The 27,915-nt window shown below is 40.9% G+C and overlaps 1 protein-coding gene across 1 annotated transcript in view; it reads right to left on the reverse strand.

Annotated features, from left to right (window-relative positions):
• The window catches only part of PRDM6 (PR/SET domain 6), a 131,736-nt gene that overhangs the window by 34,933 nt on the left and 68,888 nt on the right, over positions 1–27,915 (reverse strand). The gene's annotated exons all lie outside the window — the stretch shown is intronic.

The raw sequence follows: 27,915 nt of genomic DNA on the forward strand, positions 1-27,915 counted from the left end.
CAGTCCAATCTTTGGTGTATGAAACACATTTACAGAACATCTCAGATGTCCATGTGCTTCCGACGCAATATTGTTGGCTTACTGGCTATGTAATGAGCTGCCAGGCCAATGTTCTGGGTAATGAGGAAATACCAAATTGATGGCAGAGACATTCCAAATGCTAACGTAGTGTCAGAAACATACCACTCCCGTTCAAATAAGATGATGCCAGGCACTCATGTTACAGCCAGGAACATATAAAATTTATATACGCATTAGAAGACAATAAGAACTACCATACTAGTAGTCCTAGCTAAAACTGGATACATAGTCATGTCTTGGAACCTTGTGTCCAATAACACAATGAACTAGATTGTCCAATTGTGTAATGAAAGCCAAGTTCTGAATCTTAGAGAGGATGTCCAGGGAGTAAAATTTTTAAGAAGTGTCCAAACTCTGATAAATAGTAAAAGCAAAACTCAACATAACTGGTTTCTCACTGTCGCTCCTGTTCCAGTATTTACTGGGTCTCCACTGATCTCTGGTTCCTGGTCTGCTCTAGACACACAGAAAATATCTGGAGATGCATCAGTCAATCACTTTCCTCAGTGGTGACCCACCTTAGCCAGTGATTGGCTGAGCAGGCATCACCTGACAATTCCTGTATGTTGAGACTAGACCAAGAAGCAGGACCTGGTAAGCCTCAAAATAGGAGCAGCAGTGGATCAGTGAGGGTGCATATTACTTCTTTTTTTTATGATTTTTTTTTCATTAAACATTTAGTACTCCAACCCCCACCCCTAGCCCAGAAAATTGCTTTAAGATGGCTATATATTTGTGAGAGCAGCCAGACAATGCTCTTGGAGATCAGACAGAAAGTCCCCAAATTCATCAGATTCTGGTGATTTAATGTGGTAAGCCTGCATCGCAACAATCAGCAAGCTCAATGATCGGCAATATCACATTTGGTCATCAATATCTACAGTCAATTTGGACTTGTATCCTTTTGCTTGGACCGTAGAACTGAGAGGCTGGAGCTCACTGTGAATGACTAGTCTTACAGCCAATGGATTAGATAATCACATACACTGAATTTTTTGGAGGATAACTAGGATAGTGCCCACAAGTGGAATCATGTTTGAAAATGATAATATTTAGTTATCCAAAATATCCTAAAATGATCCAATAAATATCAACATATGTTCATCTGAAGCATCAGTATATGGGTGGTATCTACCCTCATATCATATAGTCGAAAGTTCACATGTTGTGAATATTCACTTAAAAATCTCCTTAGATCAGCCACGCCACACATACATTCAATTACAAGCTATAATAACATTGACTTTTGAATTTTCTTTGTAGGATGAGGGTATTTCTGAGGTTTTGTGAATGGTAATCTGATTTTTAACTATTTGCCATCCAACCTGTGATACGATCTGGTACAATAAATTATTTTCTTAGGTACAGTACTATTCCGTTAAATCAGCAATGATATGTAAGCTTTGACATTACCAATTATAACATTTATTTATGTATGATTTGTAAAAGATACTAGAATGTGCTATTAGAAGACTGCTAGCAATTGGATATTGAATAATCTAATTTTACTCATGCTTTAAGTTCCTTCTGCGCAATAGAGATTTTGAGAGGCTGACTATTGGGTAAGGACTTTGGGTATGGACTTTGTTTTCAGGCTGGACTTACAACTTAATTGCCTGATGCTATATAAAATGCTGCAGCTTAGGCAGTGCAAGGGGAAGAGTTCTCCAACAATACAGGAGGAGCTGAGCAGTTTGGTATATAGTTTTGTGGGAAAAGAATCAGTAAAACGTGTAAATTATACATTTAAATCTTTGCTTTCTCTGACTTCAGCTGTACATGGGGAGGTGTTTTCAGTGTAAGTGTGTATACAGACAGCAATCAATGATAGTTATACATTGGGCAGTCTTAGGTCCACAAAAAGCTGAGATTTTAATGCATACATTACAAGTTTTACTGATTCTTTTCCTAACTACTAGTACTTGAGCATTGGCTGCAGTCATAAGTGATTCACTGGTAGTGGTTCTTTAACCTGTTAGCTACCAGCGTTCGCTACCAGCTGTACGGCGCTGCGAACTAGGTACAAAATACCAGCACAGTACAGCTATGGAGTGGTGTTCACCCAGTCGCTGAGCGAAATCGCTTGGTGATCGGGTGACGATGGCTGCTCAGGACAGCAGGCAGCCATCTTCCCTAGGGGTACAGGGAAGTTTTTCCGCCCCCTGCAACATAGATCGTTGTGATTGGCTGATTTCTGCAGACCGGCCAATCATAGCTCCAGATAATTTTTCATTCATCCAGGAAGTTGCAGGGGGGTGGAACAGGGTTTGTACAGGGGTGACTGGTGCTGAACTTATCAGTACCTGTCCCCCTGGGTCAGGCAGGGGACACCAGTGTTTGGCGTTCCCTGCCAGCGCTGCTATGGGCTGGAACAATGCTCTAGCCAATGGCAGTGCTACAGCTGGACAGGAAAGGGCTGAACTTCCCTGCATGCAGCCATTCTAGCTGGTGACTGCATGCAGAGAGGTTCTGTGCCCCTCTGTGCTGCTGGTTGGCTTGCTGGGACTTGTGGTGCACCACCACTGTGATTTCAACTGTTCCTGTAAAGAAGAAGAAGGAAGAAAAGAAGAACATCTGGAACTGCTGTAGTGATTTTTTTTCTATTGGTAGCAGTTCTAGATCCCTAAACCACCCTCCGTCCCTGTCTGTGTGCGAGCTGTGACCGCCAAGTGCTGTTCAGTGCATATCTACCTGATCAGCACCTGGAGATTATTTTTTGCACTTTTTTTTGTTAATTTTTTTGCCAATGAACAGAAGAAACAGTAGTTAGGGGTTTATAAAAATATATAGAGAGCTCTATATTTCTATATATAGCTATAAGTTCCATTTTTAGCCAGTGTTCACTTTTTAACTGTAGTGAATTTTTATACTACAGTTTTTGCACGCACGCACGATCTATGTGCGTGCGTGCTGAAGAGCACCGATAACTAGTGTGCAGGGGCGTAGCTAAAGGATCATGGGCCCTGGTGAAAGAGTTCAGCTTGGGCCCCCCTTCCTTCAGCGCTTTATGGCCAGGGGCAGGGAAGCACATTGCCTTCGTGCTGCCTAAGGCAAACATTTAAATGGCAACCCCCTGTACAAATTCTTGACATTACCCCTTTCCCTCCAGCCAAAGGTGTAACTTGAACAGCATGCTCTTTCTATAATACTGGTGTCTTCTTATGTGGCACAAGGGTCTTTGGGCCCCTCAGGCTCCTGGGCCCGGTAGCGACTGCTACCTCTGCACCCCCTATAGCTACGCCCCTGCTAGTGTGCACATTTACATCTGTACATTTTTGTGTTTAGTTTTCTGTGAAAAAAGACCTTCAGTTAGTGGTAGTTAGTTAGTTTTATATATATACACTCACCTAAAGAATTATTAGGAACACCTGTTCTATTTCTCATTAATGTGATTATCCAGTCAACCAATCACATGGCAGTTGCTTCAATGCATGTAGGGTTGTGGTCCTGGTCAAGACAATCTCCTGAACTCCAAACTGAATGTCAGAATGGGAAAGAAAGGTGATTTAAGCAATTTTGAGCGTGGCATGGTTGTTGGTGCCAGACGGGCCGGTCTGAGTATTTCACAATCTGCTCAGTTACTGGGATTTTCACGCACAACCATTTCTAGGGTTTACAAAGAATGGTGTGAAAAGGGAAAAACATCCAGTATGCGGCAGTCCTGTGGGCGAAAATGCCTTGTTGATGCTAGAGGTCAGAGGAGAATGGGCCGACTGATTCAAGCTGATAGAAGAGCAACGTTGACTGAAATAACCACTCGTTACAACCGAGGTATGCAGCAAAGCATTTGTGAAGCCACAACACGCACAACTGTGAGGCGGATGGGCTACAACAGCAGAAGACCCCACCGGGTACCACTTCTCTCCACTACAAATAGAAAAAAGAGGCTACAATTTGCACGAGCTCACCAAAATTGGACTGTTGAAGACTGGAAAAATGTTGCCTGGTCTGATGAGTCTCGATTTCTGTTGAGACATTCAAATGTTAGAGTCCGAATTTGGCGTAATCAGAACCAGATCTCAACCCAATAGAGCATCTTTGGGATGTGGTGGAACGGGAGCTTCGTGCCCTGGATGTGCATCCCTCAAATCTCCATCAACTGCAAGATGCTATCCTATCAATATGGGCCAACATTTCTAAAGAATGCTATCAGGACCTTGTTGAATCAATGCCACGTAGAATTAAGGCAGTTCTGTAGGCAAAAGGGGGTCCAACACCGTATTAGTATGGTGTTCCTAATAATTCTTTAGGTGAGTGTGTATATATATATATATATATCTATATATCAATTTCAGTTAGTGTCAGTTTAGGATTTTGCACGAATGCACCATCTGTGTGCGTGCATTTTAAAACCACCAAGCACTGTGAATTTTTATACTACAGTTTTTGCACACACGCACCATCTGTGTGCATGCGTGCTGCAGGGCACCGATAAGTAGTGTGCTTATTTTTTAGGGTTTTTTTGTACATTTTTTGGTGGGAAAAAAAGAGTAATGTACTGTATATATAAATCAATTTCAGTTAGTGTCAGTTTAGAATTTTGCACAAACGCACCATCTGCGTGCGTGCATTTTGCAACCACCGAGCAATCAGTAGTGTCCATTACTGATCGCGTCTGCTCAGTTTTCACCGCTTTTTTTGTGCAGAAGAGACTTTTTTTGTGCAGAAGAGACTCTTTTTTTGTGCAGAAAATAATTAAAAAAATTTGCTAATTTTTGTTCTGCTTTTTTTCTCCTAAATGTATTTTCCAATTTATTACAAGCCCCTGTGTGAAAGCACCTAATACACACCCCACACAGTTTTACACATTTCACACACTACACCCCAATAAAATAAAATCCCAACGAGTTTACTCAGTTTAAGAGGCATACTCATATCTTGCCTCTGATACTGAGTCGGCCAGTAAAGGAGAAGAGGATGCCACTTTCCTCTACTCCACTACCCCCTTATCATCATCATCCGGTGATGAGGGACCCTCTAGAAGGCGCCGCAGGGTAGCAGCGGAGACAGCAGCCCCCAGAGTGACCCCATATGGACCCCACCCCCTGACGATTATCAGCCCCAAATTCCTGAGTTTGTGGGCAGCTCAGGAATTCTGATAGATTGTGCGGGCTTCACTGAAATTGAATTTTTTTAAATCTTTTTCTCTGAAGATTTAATAAACTTGATGGTAACCCAAACAAAATTATACGCCCAGCAATTTATTTCCCAGAACCCCACATTGCCCTATGCTAGACCCCTAGGTTGGACCCCAGTAAATGCAGCAGAGATGATGACCTTTAGGGGGCTCTTGCTGCATATGGGCGTTGTTAAAAAACCAAAGATTACTCAGAATTGGAGTGTGGATGTCTTGCACCACACTCCAATTTACAGTAGTGCAATGGCCTGTAATCGATTGCAAGCAGTTCCGAAATTTTTGCATTACAACGGTAATGTACAGTGACCACCCCAAAATGACCCCACATTTGACCGTCTGTACAAAATTAGGCTCATCCTTGACCACTTCAACGCAAAGTTTTCAGAAGTGTACACCTCAGAAAAAAATGTCTGCATAGATGAATCTCTATTACTTTTCAAGCAGGCAAGGTATGGCATAAAAATTTATAAAATCTGTGAGAGTAGCTCTGGGTACACTCACAAGTTCCAGGTTAACGAAGGAAGGGACACCCGGATTGAAGCCCCAGAATGCCTTCCCCCTTCCGTCCTAGGAGTTAGTGGGAAGATAGTGTGGGACTTACTGCACCCACTCCTGGATAAGGATTACCATCTCTACGTGGATAATTACTACATGAGTCTACCACTGTTCCAGTCTCTAGCTTCCAGAGGTACTGTGGCATGCGGCGCAGTATGCAAAAATGTGAGATGCCTCCCTAGATACCTGGTAGGACAACCACTAAGAAAAGGAGAAAGCTGTGCTCTCCTTAATGAGAACATGTTTGTGATTAAGTACAAGAACAAGAAGGATGTCCTTTTACTGACCACCATTCACACTAACACCAGCTCTCCTGCCTCTGTATGAGGTACCACAGCGACTGTCGCCAAGCCAGACTGCATCCTGGACTACAATAAACACATGGGGGTGGGTTGATCTTTTAGATCAAGTTCTGAAGCCCTACAATCCCACATGAAAAACAAAAGTGTGGTACAAAAAGCTGGCCATACACCTCATACAGAGGGCGCTGTACAATGCGTTTGTGCTTTTTAAATCTAGAGGCCATCCAAGAACATTCCTACAGTATCAAGAGGTGGTGATAAAGGCCCTAATTTTTTCTAACCAAGCAATCGAGGGCCCCAGTACTTCTGCAAGTTACATCGCCTGAGTTGTACCAAGGCAACATCTTCCTGGTGAAGTCCCCCAAACAACGAGAATTTTTTTTTGCACTTTGCGTCTAGAGACCTGCTGTGCGCTAATACAACAGGGTACAAGCACATATGGGGTGTTTACAAAAAGGGGAGAAAATGGGGAACATACGCTGGGGTGCATTTTCTCCTTTAACCCCTTGTGAAAGTGAAAAATTGGGGTTTGGGTTTGCTAGTAATTTTTCATTTTTACAAATGTGTGCTTTGAAATGCTTTCTTTAGTATTTCTGCCTTCTGCGAGTCACTTGTTTGCTGAAAAGTACCCTTTCTACCACTTAAAATGTTCGGGGTAACTTCTTTGGGTTTTTCATTTCTGGGGATCTCAGGAAATATATTTAATGCGACATGGCACCTAAAATACATGTCTGTTTATTCAGGCCTGCAAAAAACATTTTTTGCACTTTGCCTCTAGAGACCTGCTGCGTGCCAATACAACAGGATACAAGCACATATGGGGTGTTTGCAAAATGGGGAACATATACTGGGCTGCATTTTCTCCTTTAACCCATTGTGAAAGTGAAAAATTGGGGTCTGCTAGTAATTTTTCATCTTTACAAATGTGTGCTTTGAAATGCTTCTCTCAAGTATTTCTGCCTTCTGTGAGAGACCTGTTTGCTAAAAAGCACCCTTTCCACCAATTAAAATGTTCGGACGGGGGTGCTCTTTCCGAAATGGGTTCACTTCTTGGGGTTTTTCATTTCTGGGGACCTCAGGAATTTATTGAATGCGACATGGCACCTAAAATAAATGTCATCATTTTTTTAGCACATATGGGGTGTTGGCATATTCATGGGGAAATGGGGAACAAAATGTGGGGTGCATTTTGTCCTGTTACTCCTTGTGAAAGTTAAAAATGTGGGTGTAAATCAACTTTTTCTGGAAAAAAATATTTATTTTTCATTTTCACGGCCAAGCGTTTTCTTATTCTTTGAAATGCCTGATGGGTCAAAGTGCTCACTACACTCCTTGAAATATTCCTTGAGGGGTGTGGTTTCCGGTGTAGTTTCCACTCTAGGGGTACCTCAGGGTGTGTTCAATTGCATGATGACGCCTGTCAATTATTCCGGTGAAATCTTCCTTACAGAAGCCATTTGGTGCTCCTTTCCTTCTGACCCCTATAGTACACCCATATAGCATTATACAAGCACATATGGGGTATTGCTGTAATCAGCAGAAAATGGGCAATAAATTTGGGGATGCTTTTTTTCAAGTTCCCCCTTGTGAAAGTGAAAACTCTGGGCCTAAAGTCAATTTTTCTAGAAAAAAATTGAATTTTTTATTTTCACAGCAAATTCCATGAATCCCCTTTCAGGACAAAGTTCTCACTACACATCTTGAAATATTCCTTGAGGGGTGTAGTTTCCAGAATGGGGTAAATTTTTTTGGGTTTTCACTCTAGGGGTACCCCAGGGTGTCTTCATATGCGATATGGCTCCCAAAAGCTACTCCTGCAAAATCTGTCCTCCAAAAGCCCTATGGTGCTACTTCTCTTTTGAACCCTGCCATGCATCCATCCATTTTTTTTTAGCACATATGGGGTGTTGGCGTATTCGGGGGGGAAATGGGCAACAAAATTTGGGGTGCATTTTGTCCTGTTTCCCCTTGTGAAAGTGAAAAATGTTGGTGTAAAACAACTTTTTCTGGAAAAAATTTTCATTTTTCATTTTCACAGCCAAGCGTTTCCTAATTCTGTGAAATACCTGATGGGTCAAAGTGCTCACTACACACCTTGAAATATTCCTTGAGGGGTGTAGTTTCCGTAATGGGGTCACTTTTTGGGTGTTTCCACTGTAGGGCCACCACAAGGAGTCTTCATATGCGACATAGCTCTCAATTACCATTCCAGCTAAATCTGCCATCCAAATGTCATATGGTGCTCCTTCCACTCTGAAGCATGCTGTCTGCCCATACATCAGTTTTTGAGCACACATGGGGTGTTTCTGTAAACTCCAGATTCAGGGTAATAGATTTTGTGTTTTGATTGGCCGTTAACTCTTGATGTGTTGCAGAGAGAATTGATTCAAATTTAAAATCTGCTAAAAAAAAAAAAAATCTAATTTCATTCCCATGTTCATTTAATTCTCGTGGGGCACCTAAAGGGTTAACAAAGTTTGTAAAATCAGTTTTAAATAGCTTGAGGGGTGTAGTTTCTAAAATGGGGTGATTTATGGGTGGTTTCTAATATGTAAGCCCCAGAAAGTGACTTCATAACTGAACTGGTCCTGAAAAAATTGGGGTTTCTTAAAAATTTTAAGATTTGCTTCTAAACTTCTAAGCCTTCTCACATCACAAAAAAATTAAATGTAATTTAAAAATGATCCAAACATGAAGTAGACATATGGGGAATGTAAAGCAATAACTATATTTGAAGTTAATACTTTCTATTATAAAAGTAGAGAAATTTAAATTTGCTAATTTTTACAAAATCTTTCGTCAATTTGTTATTTTTTATAAATAAAAATGATTTTTTTGTAACTACATTTTACCACTGTCATGAAGTAGAATATGTGACGAAAAAACAATCTCATAATGGCTTGGATAAGTACAAAGCGTTTTAAACTTATCACATAAAATGACATGTCAGATTTGCAAAAATCGGCCTGGGATTTAAGGTGAAAAGTGGCTCAGTAATGAAGGAGTTAAGAGACTGGGAGATAGAAAAATTGCGTAAGACAGGCACCAGCAAAAGTAACCCAAGAAAATGTTACAATATACACATTTGTTTACCACCTTTGTCCAGCTTTTTTAAAAAAAAAAAAATTGTGCTCTCCTTACTCTCTTTTACTGTTCTTCCAAAACCCATCTGTCAACTTCCATAGAAATAGGGCCATGTGCACCACTGCAGCCAATCACTGGTCTGTGGAAATTCACAGATGGGAAATGTAGGACCAGTGAAACTAGGGAGACAAAATGAAGTGGCGGGTAAAAGGTGAGTATGGATTTATCCTCAGTACAACTGGATAGGATGCAAATTAAAAAAAAAGTAAAAGCTGGACAACCCCTTTACACTGTTTATGTAGGACATACTGACAATCTAATGAATAGAAGCACCGACAGTTCATTTGACCATTCATTCTTAGGGAAAAAGGTTAGAGGAGCTTCTATGTTTGACTTTTTGGCCATTGTTATTTTTATTCTCAAAAACCACAAATATAAGACGCAGTTTAATAAGCTTAATTAGCATATGAATGGGAGTCAAGGACAAGTTAACTCCTTTAGCTGACAATTATTTTATTTCTAATTTTCCATTTACACAGGAGGACACCAATGAAGGATCTGATGGACCTTTCTACCACAACAATCCCTACAGCCAGCTGTCAGAAAACATATTTTTTTTTCGCCTAGCAAGGGCTGCCTGCTACGCAGCAATGCCTTCTTTACATGTGAATGTCACTAAAATTACATTTGCAGGTCATTAATCTTTTTTCGTTGGATCTCTTTTTTCATTTATGCTGCCCAATTATGAATATAATAGATTGGAAGCAAACGACACGTAACGATTATTAACCAGTACAAATGGACCTTATGGCCAAAAACAGGCAGGCCACCCTTTTCATGTTGAAAATGTGATATGTAGTTAAATAATGTCTCTAGGAAAATGTTAATTTGTGGAGTACTATATCAGAGAGAGGCAGATTTTTATATTATACTGTATTATATGTATATGTTATATTGTATCATATGACTTTACATCTATATTACATTCCACTCCCCCTAATACATCAACCAATTTAAGTAATATGTAGTTTATGCGAGATATTGTAGAAACATACACTAATAACCTCCTCACTCCAGTTAATGAGTGTTACAGAGGTGGCTTGCAACCGCCACTGCTCTGCTCAACTCTCCCGATGGCCTGATTCCACTTTCCACTGTCCCCCTGGTCCAACCACCTGGTTTGTTCTGTCCCTGCATGCAGACTATGGCCTGCTTGCCAGCAAGGCCTCTACTCTAGTACTTGTAGGGTGCACGTGCACTCTCTGGCTCTTAAAGGGCCAGTATGCATCTTAACTTTGTGGGAAGGTGCCTGAGCAATAGGTTGCCTAGGTGTTGCCTGCCCATATACCAACTTTTCTGCCCATGTCCTGTATTGTGACCCTACACTGCCTGACCTGACCTGTGCTTGACTTCCATATTGACCCTTAGCTGCCTGACCTGACCTCGGACCATTGCATGGTATTGCATGTACTCTGCCTGCCCTGACCTCTGCCTATCCCTAACTATTATTTTAAATAAGACATTGGTTCTCCGCACCGGTGTCTCTGACCTCTGTGTCAGCTGTCAATCATACAGAGACTACTCCAGGGGGTAGCAGCCTGGTTGTTCCCCTGCAGCTAAGGCCAGATCCATGTACTGTGGTTAAAGGGTGAAAACCAGGGGACTGCCAGGATAACACCCTTAGGAGTAGTCCTTTCAAATCTGTTGGTTGACACAGTGGTTCCACACCCACTGCTGTAACAATAAGCAGTACAACTATACTGTATTATTAGACTGACATACTTGTATGCCAGCAAGAGTCAATTCAAAGGCTGCACTTGTATTATCATGACAGCTTTTGACATGTATCTTCTAGAGGATGACCAGAGCTAGCATCTTATGTTGGAGTTACCAATCACTTTGTAAGTAAACCTGTATTACGTTTGATGTTTGGGCTAGCAGATATGATAACCCCTGATTGGAGACAGTCTAAAATTAGATTCGGAGTCTGAAGGATTGTGCCTGTCTATATCTCAGATAGCTCTTTTAGCTATAAAAGATATTCAGTGATCTGCAAAGTATTTCCAACTGCTTAATTAACGAAACTTGATACCTTTATTAATGAATGGGTATGAGCAAGAGTGATCAATATACTCGGATGCTCTTGATATAAAAATTTCAAACAGCGAACCTCCTATTAGAGATAGGTGGTACACGTGAATCACTATAGTGACGGGGATGATGATGGGTAGGTCTGTGGGAAAATTTTCTCTCCCTAGACAACCCTGCGGAGCTATATCCTGAAGCACAGGGATGTCCCCTAGTGGTGGAGACACCCTGCCCCCGTACCTAAGCCTAGATATGGCCCTAGTGATGCCCTACTTAGCAAAGCTGGATCGGGATATATTAATCCAGAGAAGCAAAAACAAAAAAATAATATGTCAAATATAAATGATAAAAAGAAAACCCCAACGCGTTTCAGCTGCATACGGCAGCTCATCAGGAGGTGATGGCAGTGTAGTAGACGTAGGGAATGAAGTAAGCAAGAGAATTTCTATTGTAAGAAACTATGGTGCTTAGAAAAATAAGTAAGATGGTACTTAGCTCCTTGGCATATTTGATGGTGCTGTGTATACGGATATCTCTTGTCCGTATATATGATGGATTCTGAGGGTAAAGAAGGTGCTATATGTCAGACATATATACAGGTCTGCAAAAAACAAAGTACTCTGTGTCTCACATTCATACATGATTCTGATCAAGTAGGTATTTAGTCACAAGTATTCATATAGCCATAGTGTATTGATCGATGTAACAAGGTATATTATTTACCGCTCAGACTTTAACATCAGGGGGCAAGTCAGTGGTGTAAATGTTGTAATGTACTCACCAGACAGAGGGAGACCCTGTAACAGGCACAGCTGGTATGCTGGGAGGCTGGAGGGCTCGAAGCAGTGTCTCTGCGCTTGCTATTTAAGCGCTGGTGCCGGCATGTGTTTCCGGACGCCGAGAGTAGAGCACTTCCGGTCGGTGAACCGCATCGTGGTGACGCGATGCGTCACTTCCGGTCTATGGAACGCATATTGGAACGCATAAGCGGCCAATAATGCTAGAAGTTCCTGATCTATGTGTGCTTCACACTAGCCGTTGATTTGACCATAATAGTTGGATTAAAATGGTTCAATGGTCCTCTATTTGTGATAAACTTGGTGATGGGAGGACTATGACATGAATATTGAGCCCCTTTTGATACCAGCTATTTAATTGGAGGATTCTAGTGATAGCATAATATGAATATTCTCACGTGTATATGGGAATATTATGGGAGCCACACAGACGTGAGAAGGGATAATTAAAGTGACAATGATGTATGTCACTTATCTTAGTAAATGGTGCTTCACGCACCGGCATTGGCAAAAAAGGGGGACGAGCAATTAGAGATATTTAAATGGGATAGAGCAGAGGAAAAATCTCTGATAAAGGAATTAAGGGGTATATGAAGGCATGTTTTCAATCAAATGAAACATGTATATGTGAGTCGCTCATTGAGACCGCTTGGTGACTGTGACCGGAATCGATAAATCCATTCTGATTCTTTTTGGAGTATCTTCCGGTCCCAGTCACCCCCTCTTAGAGGTCTGGGAATTACCTCCAGTACTAGAAACTTAAGGGTATCTGGGTCTCCCTCATGTTGATCATTAATATGGTTGGCAACGGGGGTGTCTTTTTTCTTTACTATGTCGTTGATGTGTTCACAGACTCTGCGTCTAAGTTCCCTGAAAGTCTTGCCGATGTAATCTTTCGGACAGGTACATTGACATATGTAGACGACTCCCTGTGTTTTGCAGTTAGCGAAGGAGTCTAACGTTTGAACGATGTTAGTTGTGGAGCAGGTCACTGTTTTCGAAATACGTATATATCTGCAGGCTTTACAGGTACCGCATCTAAATGTCCCTTTGGGTTGTCTATCCAACCATGTCCCCTCCTTCTTAATGCCGGTGTAGTGGCTATGCACGAGCCTGTCTCTGAGGCTCCTCCCCTTGCGATATGTTATTTGGGGGTAGTTGGAGATGGCTTTAGACAGGTCTTTGTCCATCATTAGGATTGGCCAATGGGTTTTTAGAATGGCGGTGACTTCGCTGTTAGCTGTATCATACGTAGAAATTAAACGAATAGTTGAGCTGTCCTTATTGTCCTTTGTTTTTGGTATTAGTAAATCGCTCCTATCCCTGTTCTCAGCTAACTGAAAGGCTGCCCTTAGAGTAGACCCAGGATACCCTCTCTGTAGTAATCTGTCTCTTAGTTTTCTCGACTCCTGGTAAAAGTTTTCTTTGTCAGAGCAGTTACGGCGCATACGTAAATATTGGCCTTTTGGAATACCTCTTTTAACTGTGTGTGGGTGGTGACTTTTCCAGTGCAGAATGTTATTTGTGGCGGTCGGTTTTCGATATATATTTGTAGTCAGACTTCCTGCTACCGATGTTACTTCCACATCCAAGAAGGTGATACTCTTGGATTTAATTTCGCTGGTGAATCTTAACCCCACATTGTTGTCATTAAGAGCGGAAACAAAGTCACAGAATTTCTCTTTGCTATCTCCCCACACAACAAAAATGTCATCAATATAGCGGGTCCAAAAGACGATCCCACTATTCCACCACATCTGGTGATCGGGGAACACAAATTTGTCTTCCCACCAGCCCAGGAAGAGATTTGCATAGGCGGGGGCACAGGGGCTGCCCATAGCAGTCCCCCTGAGCTGGTGGTAAATGGACCCGCTATATGTGAAAAAGTTGTGTGTGAGAGTGTACTCCAAAAGGCACATGATAAAGTTGTTATGATTTTGAAACTGAGTGCCCCTTGATCTCAGGAAATGGGCCGTAGCTGCTAGACCTTTATCGTGTGGTATGGATGTATATAGGGATTCCACGTCGATACTCGCAAGGTGGCAGTGGGAGTCGACGGAGATGGTTTCGATTTTTCGAAGGAAATCCATCGTGTCACGTGTAAATGATGGTAAACAGGACACAAATTCTTTTAGTGTTTGATCAAGGTATGTCCCACAATGATGAGTCAAAGAGTCCATACCTGATACGATTGGGCGTCCCTTCAGGGGAGTTACTCCCTTATGGATTTTCGGGAGACAGTAAAGTGCTCTACTCTCGGCGTCCGGAAACACATGCCGGCACCAGCGCTTAAATAGCAAGCGCAGAGACACTGCTTCGAGCCCTCCAGCCTCCCAGCATACCAGCTGTGCCTGTTACAGGGTCTCCCTCTGTCTGGTGAGTACATTACAACATTTACACCACTGACTTGCCCCCTGATGTTAAAGTCTGAGCGGTAAATAATATACCTTGTTACATCGATCAATACACTATGGCTATATGAATACTTGTGACTAAATACCTACTTGATCAGAATCATGTATGAATGTGAGACACAGAGTACTTTGTTTTTTGCAGACCTGTATATATGTCTGACATATAGCACCTTCTTTACCCTCAGAATCCATCATATATACGGACAAGAGATATCCGTATACACAGCACCATCAAATATGCCAAGGAGCTAAGTACCATCTTACTTATTTTTCTAAGCACCATAGTTTCTTACAATAGAAATTCTCTTGCTTACTTCATTCCCTACGTCTACTACACTGCCATCACCTCCTGATGAGCTGCCGTATGCAGCTGAAACGCGTTGGGGTTTTCTTTTTATCATTTATATTTGACATATTATTTTTTTGTTTTTGCTTCTCTGGATTAATATATCCCGATCCAGCTTTGCTAAGTAGGGCATCACTAGGGCCATATCTAGGCTTAGGTACGGGGGCAGGGTGTCTCCACCACTAGGGGACATCCCTGTGCTTCAGGATATAGCTCCGCAGGGTTGTCTAGGGAGAGAAAATTTTCCCACAGACCTACCCATCATCATCCCCGTCACTATAGTGATTCACGTGTACCACCTATCTCTAATAGGAGGTTCGCTGTTTGAAATTTTTATATCAAGAGCATCCGAGTATATTGATCACTCTTGCTCATACCCATTCATTAATAAAGGTATCAAGTTTCGTTAATTAAGCACGTTAACTCTTTACTTTCTTTTGACCTATTTCTTACGTGTAATCTATCATTAGATATCTTGTTGAGCGTCTTTAAATATTTCCAACTGCCCCTTTGAAAAAACTATATCTAAACCTTTTTTTAATCAGTCATCTGATGAATGGACATTTTATGAGTAGACAGAGAAAGAGCAGTCTTACAGAATTGACATCACCCAGCATCATTTCCAATAAAAATAACATGATGATGGCTTCATAAATCCTTCACAACCTGAATACAGGTGGTAAGTAGTAAGCATGATATAAAAGCTAATTTACTGCCCGGCTCAACTTGTGCATTTCTTCTCATAACTAAATATTAGCTCTTTCAAGTTAAAGGAATTAAAAAATGTTATGATAAAAATTTATCTAGTCACTAAGTAAAAATATCAACTCACCTCTAACTCCTTTTTCCAAATGTAACTAGCAATGTAAGAAGTGGAGGTGTCCATTCTGGTGGCCACGGCTATGTCCAGGGACTCTACCATACACTATATAGATACAATGATAAACTGGATTGCATTTCCAACATTCTATGACAATATATATATATATATATATATATGTGTGTCCCTAGATGACATCATAGCAATGTGAAGGAATATGTCCATTGTTTTCACTGCTGGCTGCATTTAGAGAGAAAAAAAACTCTGCACAATAAAAAAAAATATGACAATATCCTTTTATCTTCATTTTATGACTAAGCCTATCTATTAGGGACCTTGTTGTTTCCTCAACAATATTGATCAGTGAAGCAGCCCTCAAGTGCACAAATTCTACAAACTACTGCTATATCTCAGCTTCCAGGGCCCCAGTGGGCACATTAACTGCAGTGAATAACTGAATATTTGAAGGGGTATTCCAGTTGTAATATGTTATCCCCTATCCAGGGGAAAGGGGATAACTATTAGATAAGTAGGGCAGAAACCACTAGGACCGCCATTGATTATGAGAATGGGGATGTTGTACCCCATGGCACACTGCTGCTCTGTTCATTTCTATGGGATTGCTGGAAATAGGACTTGTACTCTATCTCTTGCAGACCCATAGGGAGTAATGGAGCGGCAGTGTTCATGCCTGACCTGCTGCTCCATTCATTTTGGAGTGTTCTGCAAGGTACAGGCCCCCTTTTCTGTTATTCACATGATCAGGTGGATGGGGATAACTTGTTACAACCGGAATACCCCTTTAAGTATGAGATCTTAGGCTTTAATTCCTCTATGCTGTATGCCTGCTATGAATTCTAGAACAGATCTAGAGACTAGTCAGATAAAAACTGAGAAATATTTTATGTACCTTAAAAGCAATTCAAATGGCCAGTGATAGGGCATTTACATTTTGTTTAAAGAGACATTTACATTTTGTTTGGTAAAAATGGGACTAAGCACTGGATTGGGCAACCCAATCTCAACCTCAACATTATATATATACGGTAATTCCATCTTTTGCTATTTGCTGCAGAGCACTAGACATATCCATCCTCCCTCCTTTCCTCTTTCTCTCCCCATTATTATGTCCCCCTTCCCCTGACCTGAAGACAAGGGTTTATTCCTGAAGCAATTGTTGACTTCATCAGTCTCATACGGTATAGGAAGTCTAAAAGCTTTCCCTACGTCATGCTAAGATTTGTACAAGGTTTAGATCTGACATTGTCTAACCATTGTATAGATTATAAAATCCCATGTAAAGAGTATGGAAAATAAACCACAGAACACTATTTATACCAGCAACAGTAAAACTCACATTGAATTGCAATAAATACATTATATTAACCAGGATTGGAAGGACGATAAATCCATCATTTATTGTGTCATAAGATATTCATAGAAAAGAGGGTTTGGACTATTTAGATTATGAAATAAAACGGACAGTTCTGTATTTATGGAAACTCAATATACAGAATCCCCAATGCTAAAAATGTAAACCCTGTGTCTGAACCTGGCATCTTGTTGGATTACCATCATCTGTTCTGTTTCTTGTAAAGGAAATCCTTTCACTGAAGAGATCCTATTAAGAGCACATCAGACACATTTATCAGGCTCTTTATGTAACCCATATGTAATAATGTCCATTATTGTAGGAGGGATTTGTGACATAATTTCTGTATAATTTCTGTAAAATATATCATATGTATATAAAGATTATTATTATCATTATTATTATATGAATATATTTTACCTACTTCTACACCAAGCTAGCCCTAGAGTAGGGGCCTTCACGGGAGTGGGTTCATTTTTTATTGGTTCCTTGTTGTGAAAAGGGCTGAAAATTGCTGAGTAGGCTAGCATTTATCTGTTTATACAACCATAAGGATCATACACAACATAAAGGGCATAGTTATTTACCTATTCAGCAATATAGTGGCTAGTGGAGATGGTCTTGATAATGAAGGTTCACTCATAGCTTTGGATGATCATACAAGACAAGAACTCTAGTAAATTTGTCTACAAAGCCAGAAGTACAATATGATATATCATTTTAGCTCCTCTGGGACTATTTTCTACACTACAGTATTTTCTGTTGTTAAGAGCTTTCCCATTCCTGCTACATGCAATCCTGCTTATCTGTGGATGTCAGAGACCACAAGTACAAGGTGGGGCCATCACTCACACTCATTTGACAGAAGTAAATGGCTGAGGATTAACTTTCTATTATCTGGAATTAGAACATGTCTCTAATTGTTTCACTCTTTAGTTGCAAAGAAAAAATGTTCAGTGAAAAAAACAAGGTTAGGGTGGTTCAGCCATTTAGCATCTTTCTGGAGCCAGATAAAGTTTGACTGGTGAGACCAGCCTTCTTTGAAGTTACATTCATTCAAGAAAGACCTGCTGAGAGGAAAATTGTATTCTTCTAAATTAAAGTGAAATATTTCTCCATCCAGCTGTTAAGCTGGACATGCCTGCCATTTTTCAAGGAGAGTCGCCATGTTCCATACTGTGATGAACACCTATCTGAGCAGCATCTCCCTTAGAAAAACAATGTGCAATAAATACTGGAGTCATAATGCTGACCACAAATTGTGAAGACTATTAGCACTAGTCAATTACACAACTCTTAGTGTTAGTTGCATTAACCCATTCAAAACACAGCCATTTTTCACCTTTAGGACGCAGCCTAATTTTGCAAATCTGACATGTGTCACTTTATGTGGTAGAAACATAGAAACATAGAATGTGGCCCATCTAGTCTGCCCAATATACTAAATACTATGGATAGCCCCTGGCCCTATCTTATATGAAGGATGGCCTCATGCCTATCCCATGCATGCTTAAACTCCTCCACTGTATTTGCAGCTACCACTTCTGCAGGAAGGCTATTCTATGCATCCATGCATTCCATGGTAATAACTTTAAAACGCTTTTACTTAGCAAGACCAATCTGAGACTGTTTTCTCGTCACAATACATATTGTACTTCATGACAGTGGCAAAATTGAGTCCAAATATTTCATGTTAATTTACTTTACATTCCCATATGTCTACTTCATGTTTGGATCATTTTGAAACTTACATTTTATTTTTTGGGGATGTTAGAAGGCTAGAAGCTTAGAAGTAAAACACAATTTTTTCAGGACCAGTTCAGTTATGAAGTCACTTTGCGAGGCTTGCATATTAGAAACCACCCATAAATCACCCCATATTAGAAACTATACCCCTCAAGGTATTCAAAACTGATTTTTACAAACTTTGCAAACCCTTTAGATGTTCCACAAGAATTAAAGGAAAATGTAGATGAAATTTCAGAATTTCACTTTTTTGGCAGATTTTCCATTTTAATAAAAAAAATTCTGCTAACAAAGCAAGGGTTAACAGCCAAACAAAACTCAATATTTATTACCCTGATTCTGTAGTTTACAAAAACACCCCATATGTGGTCTAAACTGCTGTACAGGCACACGGCAGGGCACAGCAGGAAAGGAACGCCATATGGTTTTTGGAGGGCAGATTTCACTGGGATAATTTTAAGATGCTATGTCACATTTGAAGACCCCCTGATGCACCCCTAGAGTAGGAACTCAAAAAAAATGACCCCATTTTGGAAACTACAGGATAAGGTGGCAGTTTGTTGGTACTATTTTAGGGTACTTATGATTTTTGGTTGCTCTATATTAGACTTTTTCTGAGGCAGGTTCTTATGGACGTGGAGATACTTAACATGTATACTTTTTTAAATTTATTTAAGTTTTACACAATAACAGCATGTATTAGTGTCTCCATAGTTTGAGGGCCAAAGTTTATTTTTTTTTTGGGCGATTGTCTTAGGTGGGGTCTAATTTTTTTTTGTAGGATGAGATGACTGTTTGATTGGTATGATTTTTGGGTGCATATTACTTTTTTTTTTGCGCTTGGTATTACACTTTTTGTGATGTAAGGTGACCACCGTTTTATTTATTTTTTATACGTTCACCTGAGGGGTTAGGTCATGTGATATTTTTATAGAGCAGGTCGTTATGGACGTGGCCATACCTACTATGTATACTTTTTTATTTATTTAAAGGGCTTCTGTCACCCCACTAAAGTGATTTATTTTTTTTTTTGGCTAGTTACATTCGTTATAGTGCGATATATGAGAATATAATGGTGTTACTTACTTTCATGTGGCCGTTTCTTAAGAAAACAAAGTTTTATTATATGCAAATCAGGTCTCTACCAGCAAGTAGGGCGTCTACTTGCTGGTAGCCGCCGCAAAAAACCGCCCCCTCGTCGTGTTGATTGACAGGGCCAGCCGTGATCTCCTCCTCCAGCCGGCCCTGTCAGTATTTCAAAAATTGCGCGCCTCTGTTCATTCGGCGCAGGCGCTCTGAGATGAGGAGGCTCGTCTCCTCAGAACTCCCTCAGTGCGCCTGCGCCGATGACATCACCGAAAGAGAAGACGTCATCGGCGCAGGCGCACTGAGGGAGTTCTGAGGAGACGAGTCTCCTCATCTCAGAGCGCCTGTGCCGAATGAACAGAGGCGCGCGATTTTTGAAATACTGACAGGGCCGGCCAGAGGAGGAGATCACGGCTGGCCCTGTCAATCAACACGATGAGGGGGCGGTTTTTTGCGGCGGCTACCAGCAAGTAGACGCCCTACTTGCTGGTAGAGACCGGATTTGCATATTATAAAGAAATGGCCGCATGAAAGTAAGTAACAACATTATATTCTCATATATCGCACTATAACGAATGTAACTAGCCCAAAAAAATAAAAATCACTTTAGTGGGGTGACAGAAGCCCTTTAAGTTTTACACAATAATATTTTTGAAACAAAAAAAAATCATGTTTTAGTGTCTCAGCGATTGTCTTAGGTAGGGGCTTATTTTTTGCGGGATGAGGTGTTGGTAAGATTGGTACTATTCTTGGGGGCATATTCCTTTTTGATCGCTTGGTGTTGCATTTTTAGTGATGTAAGGTGACAAAAAATGTTTTTTTCAAGCACAATTTATTTTATTTTTTTGACAGTGTTCACCTGAGGGGTTAGGTCATGTGATATTTTTATAGAGCTGGTCGATACGAACGCGGTGATACCTAATATGTCTTATCTTCCCTATTTTTTTAACTTTATTTTGGGAAAAGGATAATTTATTTATTTTACTTGAAACTTTTTAAACTTTTTTTTAACTTTTTATATTTGTCCCACAGTGGGACTTCACGTTTTCAGGGTTTGACTCCTGTTTCAATTCAGTAAAATGCATTCCCGTATTGTACTGAATTGAACTGTCAGCATCTTACACAGTAAGACCCTGACAGTTGCCTGTGTAAGGCATCGGGGCTGCCATGGCAACCATCGTCCCCCTGCTCCTGCACCCGCCCGATCCCATCACGTACATGCACGTGAGAATGCGGTAAGGCACCACATTCCCTCACGTACATGTACGTGATTTTGCGGGAAGAGATTAAATCCTGCAATGTGTTACTGTAATAACTCCACAATACGTTCCTAGCTGTGTCCTGGGTATACAGGGAGTGCAGAATTATTAGGCAAGTTGTATTTTTGAGGATTAATTTTATTATTGAACAACAACCATGTTCTCAATGAACCCAAAAAACTCATTAATATCAAAGCTGAATATTTTTGGAAGTAGTCTTTAGTTTGTTTTTAGTTTTAGCTATTTTAGGGGGATATCTGTGTGTGCAGGTGACTATTACTGTACATAATTATTAGGCAACTTAACAAAAAACAAATATATACCCATTTCAATTATTTATTTTTACCAGTGAAACCAATATAACATCTCAACATTCACAAATATACATTTCTGACATTCAAAAACAAAACAAAAACAAATCAGTGACCAATATAGCCACCTTTCTTTGCAAGGACACTCAAAAGCCTGCCATCCATGGATTCTGTCAGTGTTTTGATCTGTTCACCATCAACATTGCGTGCAGCAGCAACCACAGCCTCCCAGACACTGTTCAGAGAGGTGTACTGTTTTCCCTCCTTGTAAATCTCACATTTGATGATGGACCACAGGTTCTCAATGGGGTTCAGATCAGGTGAACAAGGAGGCCATGTTGTGGAGTACTTGGACGCGTGTGATGGAGCATTGTCCTGCATGAAAATCATGTTTTTCTTACCTTGCAGACTTCTTCCTGTACCACTGCTTGAAGAAGGTGTCTTCCAGAAACTGGCAGTAGGACTGGAAGTTGAGCTTGACTCCATCCTCAACCCAAAAAGGCCCCACAAGCTCATCTTTGATGATACCAGCCCAAACCAGTACTCCACCTCCACCTTGCTGGCGTCTGAGTCGGACTGGAGCTCTCTGCCCTTTACCAATCCAGCCATCTGGCCCATCAAGACTCACTCTCATTTCATCAGTCCATAAAACCTTAGAAAAATCAGTCTTGAGATATTTCTTGGCCCAGTCTTGACGTTTCAGCTTGTGTGTCTTGTTCAGTGGTGGTCGTCTTTCAGCCTTTCTTACCTTGGCCATGTCTCTGAGTATTGCACACCTTGTGCTTTTGGGCACTCCAGTGATGTTGCAGCTCTGAAATATGGCCAAACTGGTGGCAAGTGGCATCTTGGCAGCTGCACGCTTGACTTTTCTCAGTTCATGGGCAGTTATTTTGCGCCTTGGTTTTTCCACACGCTTCTTGCGACCCTGTTGACTATTTTGAATGAAACGCTTGATTGTTCAATGATCACGCTTCAGAAGCTTTGCAATTTTAAGAGTGCTGCATCCCTCTGCACGATATCTCACTATTTTTGACTTTTCTGAGCCTGTCAAGTCCTTCTTTTGACCCATTTTGCCAAAGGAAAGGAAGTTGCCTAATAATTATGCACACCTGATATAGGGTGTTGATGTCATTAGACCACACCCCTTCTCATTACAGAGATGCACATCACCTAATATGCTTAATTGGTAGTAGGCTTTCGAGCCTATACAGCTTGGAGTAAGACAACATGCATAAAGAGGATGATGTGGTCAAAATACTCATTTGCCTAATAATTCTGCACGTAGTGTATATAGCAGTAGAAAAGTGTAAAAAAACCACTATTCAATGTCAGAAATGTAATATAGTAATCTGTTTAAAGGCGTTTCCAACTTCAAAAACTATTTTTATTTCTCTGGTGCATCTATAATGTACTAGTCTTTGCAAATACTCTTCATGAAAATATCCTACTGTTTAGGTCTACACACACACATGCATATATGTTTAGAGCTTGCCTTAGGTTGGTTGTTGCTGGGTACAGAAATTTGATAATAGTATACCATCCAAATTGACACTGTTCAGTGGTTGGGATATGTCTGCAATAATTTCAACTGCTTATCATCTGTATATTTATTTATTTATTTTATGCACTTATATAGCGCTACTATATTCCGCAGCGCTTTACAGACATTAGCATCCAACTGTCCCCAATGGGGCTCATAATCTAAGGTCCCTATCAGTATGTCTTTGGAGTATATGAGCTGTCTTTCCATTGCCTTGGGTGCAGGGTGTCAGATCAGGGGAGCAAACTTCAGGTGATAATGCCATTGTAATCAGTGGTATCATGACAAGTATCATGCCATAGGTGGCAGGTCAAACACCCCAGTGACCAGCTCTGTATCATCATGGATTACATAGCAACCCAGTGTAGTATGATTCTGCAGTCATTCTCTTTTATCTGGCCTCTATAATACTTACCGAATGTATGTTAGCAAAAGTTGTTGGACAAATAGACATGTCTGCAGGATCAGACTACACAGAGTTTGTTTGTAGTTGGTTAGCATGGAGACAAAAGAGTCTGCATATGAGATGTAAACACAAAAACGTAGGAGATTTTAACCAAGACAATTGCAGCATTTTATTGATTCCATTTTTTGTGGTCCGCAAACCACGGATCCGCAAAAAAACGGAAGCCGTCTGTGTGCCTTCCGCAATTTGCGGAACGGAACGGGCGGCCCATTGTAGAAATGCCTATTCTTGTCCGCAAAACGGACAAGAATAGGACATGCTATATTTTTTTTACGGGGCCACGGAACGGAGCAACGGAGGCGGACAGCACACAGAGTGCTGTCCACATCTTTTGCGGCCCCATTGATGTGAATAAGTCCGCACCCGAGCCGCAAAAAATGCAGCTCGGATGCAGACCACAACAACGGTCGTGTGCATGAGGCCTAAGATGCACTTGAGCAATAAAGTAATTACGGCAATGGGTGAGGAACTACTGCATTAACCAACAGAATTGACTTTGGGCTAATCCTAAGGGTGTTGTCCTGGCAGTACCCTGGTTTTCACCCTTTAACTCCCATTCCGACAGGGGAAAGTACCTTAAGTACCCAAGGACTTCCAGACACTGACTTGTGGAGCCCTTTAAGAGCCAGAGGGAGCACATGTGTGCCCTTAGGGGAGAGGTTGCAGCCTGCTGTTCCAGTGGTGTCCTGCTATCCCCCTTACCCAGACCCTCCTCCGTGCTGCCGGGCAGGGTAAGCGAGACAGCAGGTCACCACTGTAACAGTGAGGTTGAATGACAGGTGATCATGTAGAACAATATGCCTCCATCAACACATGTATAATTGTAGAATGTGGAATCCAGTGTGGGTTGTTCTCTCCATTGTATATACTGAATTACCATATAACATAATATATGAGCTGTATGATGTATACTGGATTCTGCTTCGTCAATCCTAAGTGCATTCTATTGACAGCAATAGTATTTTCCAACACGACAAGCTCTGTTTAAAGCCTGGTTTCTCACGAGGGCTTGAGTAAACAGTTAGTTCAAACTAATCATGGAAATCTCTATCAGCTTGTATTTATGAAGTGAAACTTTCCAAGCAATAAAGCCCCTGTCATAAGATTCATATACTGTTAGCAAAATGCAACTTATTTCATATTTTTCTCATCCTCAGGGCCTGGAAATTCATAATAATATTTTTCTTTCTATAACACCTACTTTGATTTTACCTTATTATCTGATGTATCAGAATTAAAATGGAATTTACTTTGGTTGATCCATCATCTTATGTGAGTCTTTTTCTGGATGTTGCACCTAATCTTACTCTGGCAATATACTTTAGATAAAAGTTGGAGGAATATGGTGATTTTGGCAGAATCAGTCAATCACCTAATGTGTGTGGGGGACCTCCTGATTCTCCTCAGGTGGCTGATATCAGGAAAAAGAAGAGTCAGTGATGTTGAATTTTAATATACTTGGTCCTCTGTTCCTGTGGAAAATAAGCCTTTGTCCATGGTGTCTTTCAGTGGCTTATGCCTCTCTCCCCATCAAAAACCCCATCTATGCTTGGTAGAGCTGAGGATGCATGTTTATGGTGGAGTCGGGAGCTTGAGGAATAGCAGTTTTTTCAGTTATGACTTAGTCTAGCTGTGTGCAAGACAGGAGTTTATCTACCTCCAAATGGAGGTAAATCCTCTAAGGCCAATAAGAAATTAATATAAAATTTGGCCCAGTCTCTATTTTTCGCATTGCATGATCATGGCAAAATATCCGATCTGTCATCACAATGACAGGACTTGCAATATAACAAGAACTGGCCGGTCAAACCCTTTTATCCCATTGTCTGGATCATTGTATCATTTATTGTAGCCTACTTCTGTTTTCATTAGGCTATACACTCCTAAACATTGAAACTGCAACACCAAGAAGGAAAAGTTATAGAATTATGTTATTACAGGATCAATAGAAATGCTAATGATAAAAAATGATAAAAAATGAATTGTGTCGTGTATCAGCGCTATGTTCTGAAATACACACCTTGGCATGCTATCGTTGAGGTTATAAATGTTGCCTGAGGAATGTTCTGTCATGTTGAATGCACTTGGGCATGCAAATCATCAAGATCCACTTCTGGCAGCTCCCTTTGCAATTGCTGACCAATGAGGCCCCAGATGTTCTCATGGGAGACGCTGCACGCCATGGTAGCAAGCTTAGGAGACGCAGGTTGCTCACAGTAGCACAAGTAACTTGGTGTCTTGCGTAGTCCTGTTGAAAAATGGCTCCTGGGACACTTTGGAGAAATGACTGTACCACTGGTTCCATGACCAAATTGTTGCAACACAGAGCTGTTAGTGTACCTGAAATGAAGACTAGTGAGTTCCAGCTACCGTACATTATGCCACCTCACACCATAATCCTGGAAGTAGAACTGGTGAGACGTTCCCTTGTGAAGGCCTCTTCATGGTGTTGCCCACGTGGTCTCCAGACCAATCTTCAGCTATCACTGCATCCAAGACAAAAGCATCGATGAAGAAGATGCGCCTTCATTCCAGCCTCCATTTCCATCTTTTTGTGTAACATAATTCAATTGAACTCCTGTATCTGGACACCTGGCTCGTAGTCCAGTGTCGTACAAACACCTTCTGATTGTTTGTGTAGACACTGTTTGCTGCCCTAGAAATGTGACATCCATTTTCACTTGCAGCACAGAACGGATCACTACATGCCATTCTTCTAATCAGATGATCCATCTGTGCAGAGTTTTTGCCTTTGTACACCACTTGCTGTCATTCCCATTATGTCATGACAAATGGTCACATGATGCAGTGTGGCAATGTCAACCCAGATCTTGACATGGATGGAGTCTAGCATCGCAGGCCTGTAGAAAAAGAAGAAAGGAGCCAGCGTCCGGAAACAGGTAATTCACCTTCTCTTTGCAGGTCTGGCAGAATGGTGGGGGAGGGTTGCCATACCCCACCCCCCCCCCCCTCCCCCACATTTGCACAATCCATATAATGTAGTATTGTCTGCAAAGATGAAATATGCTCATGATTCCAAAACTACTTCACATTGCCCTCTTCTTTTTTCTGTTTTGCCCTTACTAAACCACTCATCGCATTTGTGGCACCAACTAAAAAGCATTCCTCTACTCAGCCACAGTTTATGCCTTGCAAAGCATTCAACTAATACAAGATTTGGAAATCTTAGCATAGAATTTAGAGAAATGGAAGACAATGTACTAAAGTGCATGTGAATATTTTCAGAACATAACAGCTACATAAACATGGGATCATTTAACAGACAAAGCACATTTTGAGGGTTTGACAAGTGATGGCAGAGTAACTACTTCCTGTTTTCAGTCCGATGGAGCTATAGTCAGACAACGAAGAATGGCTGAGAGCAACTACTCTTACATACATGTCCAAAAGTCGCAGAAAATGTTTATTTTATTGATGTAATATTCTCCTGTGGTTCTACTGCTTTCCAGAATTGATTACAGTTTTATATCTCGGATGGAATGCCGCTTTCTAAATTATTATGTTTTTCTAAGTATCCTGCATTCTTTCTCTCACCCGTATAAGAAAGCCCCATTCTCAGACACTCCATACTTTGGCAAAGTGACCTCTTGCCAACAGAGTCTCAGATGACATACCATTTCAATATTTAAAACTATTAGTCAAAACATTCCTTATGATCAGAGACTTAAATCAGCTCTGGTAGTTAAAAATGAGCTGGTATGTTTGCTTCTGAAGGACTAAATTAAAGTTGTAATAGCTCTGCTCCAATGGTGGGAATTGAAATAATTTGATATCAAATGATGGGAACAACTCTTCAATGTCATGTGTAAGTAAATACTGTACAATGGTTAGAGGCTCCAGGCCTCAGGGACAAGGACTGGGCAATAATTCTATCACAAGGACTTGCTTTCTGTATATTGTATGTAAAATGAAATTCAGCCGAAGGATTATCAAAGAAATATAGTCAATCGATTGTGAGCTAAATACATTAACCTGGGAATAAAAGGTTAAGGAACAAAAAGAAAATTGACAGGGAATGTCCCACAGGATTGGCGCATGGCAAATGTGGTGCCAATATTCAAAAAGGGTCCAAAAACAGAGCCTGGAAACTATAGGCCGGTAAGTTTAACATCTGTTGTGGGTAAACTGTTTGAAGGTTTTCTGAGATATGCTATGTTAGAGCATCTTAACGGAAATAAGCAAATAACGCCATATCAGCATGGCTTCATGAGGGATCGGTCATGTCAAACAAATTTAATCAGTTTCTATGAGGAGGTAAGTTCTAGACTTGACAGCGGCGAATCAATGGATGTCGTGTATCTGGACTTCTCCAAAGCATTTGACACTGTACTGCATAAAAGGTTAGTATATAAAATGAGAATGCTCGGACTGGGAGAAAACGTCTGTAAGTGGGTAAGTAACTGGCTCAATGATAGAAAACAGAGGGTGGTTATTAATGGTAAATACTCAGATTGGGTCACTGTCACTAGTGGGGTACCTCAGGGGTCAGT

This window comes from Bufo gargarizans, chromosome 1 (assembly GCF_014858855.1).
Source record: "Bufo gargarizans isolate SCDJY-AF-19 chromosome 1, ASM1485885v1, whole genome shotgun sequence".
NCBI classification, from domain to species: Eukaryota; Metazoa; Chordata; class Amphibia; order Anura; family Bufonidae; genus Bufo; species Bufo gargarizans.